Genomic DNA, 3133 nt, shown 5'->3' with positions numbered 1-3133 from the left:
ACTTTGTAGCCACATTCTGCCAGGTGATTCAATACCACTATGGTATTTTCCAGACAGGATTCATTGTCTGGACTTGCAATCAATAAATCATCTACATACTGTAATAAGATGCCCTGGTTTAACTTAACTTTCCTTAGATCCCTGGCTAGTATTTCCTCCAAAATAGTTGGGGAGTTCTTAAACCCCTGTGGAAGCACAGTCCAGCAATACTGGAGAGTGCTTTTGGACTTAGGGTCCTGCCATTCAAAGGCAAAAAGTAACTGATCCTGGTCATCTACAGAGATACAGAAAAGGCATCCTTAAGGTCTAGTACTGAAAACCACCCAAAGTCACCTGGTATGGCGGTTAGTAGGGTGTATGGATTAGGCACAGTTGGATGTATATCTTTGACCATTTAATTGATAGCCCTTAAGTCTTGGACAAAATGGTACTCGCCAATATGAGGTTTCTTCACTGATAAAATTGGAGTTTTATATGGTGAGCAACACGGCCGAATGAGTCCAGATTGAAGGAACCTTTTTAAAACTGGCTAAATTCCTTTCAGAACCTCCTCCTGTAAAGGGTATTGCTTCCTCCTCGGGGTTTTGCTTCCCTCTATTACCTCTGTTTTCACAGGCTCTGTATTTTTCGCATATCCTGGGGTCCCATCAGCCCACACCCATTTACTTACTCTTTCGATGATTTCTGAGGGTAACATTTCCCCTTTCGGTGGAACATTCTGAGTCAGTAACATCTGGAACCACAGATCATGTTCTGGAGGCACCTGTAGGTGGAGTCTCTGATCTTGAGGTGAGAATGTAATTTGTGCATTCAGCTTACTCAAAAGTTCACGACCAAGTAGAGGAATTGGACACTCTTCCCTGTACAGGAGGCTGTGCTGGAGCTGAGTGGTGCCCAGCTGGCACTCCAGAGGTTGCAGGAAGGCTTTCTGTTGTGGCCTTCCTGTGATCCATGTAACTGGCACTGTCCGTTTGCTCACCTTTGCCAATTTAGAATTCAAAACGGAGTATGTCACTCCAGTGTCCACCAGGAAATCAATCAGACTGTCCCCCACATGGAGTGTTACCCGGGGCTCCAAGGGGGTTATCTTAATGGGCTTTTTTAAATCTAGTGGAGCCCCTGGGCCTCCCTATTCTTCATCTGAATCCCTCCTGTGTGCTACCATGAGTCTCCTTTCCTCGGTAGTCGGCTCTTGATTTCTTCTACCTTGTTCATATTCCGCATCTGTATCTGAGTCTCTGCTCTGTGCTATTATTTGCCTCTTCCTCTGTCCTCGATTCTGGATCCCTTGTGCTCCTTCTATATTCCCTCCTGTAACTCCTATGTGAATCACTATTTTGAGGTGCCACTAGCCTTCTTTCTTGCCTCCATTATATCGCCTCCTGTTACCCGGCAATCTGGGACAGTCGCGCTTCCAATGTCCCTCTTCCCTGCAGTAAGCACACTGATTTTTCCCCAAGGGTTCACGCCTCCTAGGTTCTCGTCTCCAGTGTCCTGACACTCTATGACTATTTCTCTGAAACTCTGTTCTTTGTAGCCTCTGTACAAAGAGAGTAGCAGATTTAGGTCTCTTTTCTTCTCTTTCATTATAAATTCTAAATGCTATGTCTACTAACTGAGATGGACTCATCTCTGTGATGCCATCCACCTTTGTTAACTTCTTCCTTATGTCTGGAGCACTATTCATAATAAATGCCATTGAAATCACACGAGAATTTTCTGGGGTAATTGGATTAATATCAGTGTGATTGGCGTAAGTCTGGATAATCTTCTCGAGGAGTTGTGATGGATCCTCTTCAGCTTTCTGACCAAGCTCCAGAATTTTATTGAAATTCTTGTGCTTGGGAATCCCCTGCTTCAGCCCTACCAATAGGCACTTTTTAAAGATCTCTAACATTTCCATTCCTCCCTCGTTGGGGTCTACCATCTCGTTGGATCTACCATCGGAACAGCCACCTCTGGTTCTGGGGATTCTACATCCTGTTGGTGGAGACGCTCAGCCTCCTCCCTGGCTTTTTTTTAGAACCATCCTCTGCTCATCTGTGGTCAATAGAGCTTGTATCATTGATTGGATATCCGCCCAGTTAGGATGGTGAGAGATGAAAACAGGGGAAAACAAGGTCGCCATTCTCAGGATTCTGCCTGTACGAAGGGACCGAGTTCCTCTAATTTAGTAGGTCTGCGGTACTAAAAGGATGATGCGACCAGAAGTATCCAGTGGGTTGTCCGTGTTCATTTAAACTACCCACTGGCATTCGTTGTAGAGGGAACTGCCCCACTTTCTGACAATTTTTATTGCCAAAATGAGTGCCCCGTCTAGTGTAGGAAGGAGAAGCCATGTTAGATTCTTCTCCAGAGGTGGGTGGAGGCTGTGAAGCCTTAGGAGCTTCTACAGGAGGGGCATTTTCATGCAGAGAGGGATTTTGTGCGGAAGGGTTTAAGATATTCAGCAGATGATACTCTTCCTCTTCGAACTCCACCCTCCTGCAGTCCTCAGAGAGAGGCTTATCTATTGTCTGTGCCATTATCCTAGATTCGACCATATTCAATTTAAGGAGGGCATCTTCCATCTTGGTTTGCATATTTTTAAAAGCCAAATTAAAAGTAGTAAGATTTTTCGTCATGGTAACCTGTATCTGCTCCTGCATAGACTGAAAGGCTGCATCAAAAACAATACGATTTTCATTCTTCACACTGTTGATGGCCGAGTTAAGGGCCTGTATTTGTGGCTGTATGCTCTCATTAAGGGTCTGAATTTGAAGTTGCAGTCTCTCAGTAGATTTAGTAGATCATCTGTCTCTCATAGAACCAAAACTGTAGTAAATAATGCTGATACACAACACCAAAAAGACACCCAGGAGCACAGATTGTAAAGTATGGATGGCTTGTAGACCGCCCGTGGATGTATACAGAAGCAAAATCACTTGCCACAAACTGGGTTTCATCAGGTTATTTATGTTTATAAAACTGGTAGTAATATTCAAAGGAAGAAGTGTACTAAGGCTTCAGGCGGGAAGAAAACTGAAAGAACTCAAGCTGGTGATAAAACCGCTCAAACTCATGGTGCTAAATATAACCGAGAGCTTAACACAAAGAGGAAAAAAATTTCTCAAGACCTAAAATGTTAAAGTCA

The sequence above is a fragment of the Condylura cristata genome, unplaced genomic scaffold, assembly GCF_000260355.1.
Source record: "Condylura cristata isolate star-nosed mole 26May11 unplaced genomic scaffold, ConCri1.0 scaffold00209, whole genome shotgun sequence".
Classification (NCBI taxonomy): domain Eukaryota; kingdom Metazoa; phylum Chordata; class Mammalia; order Eulipotyphla; family Talpidae; genus Condylura; species Condylura cristata.
The sequence above is the reverse complement of the archived record's forward strand: the minus strand, read 5'-3'. Positions refer to the sequence as shown.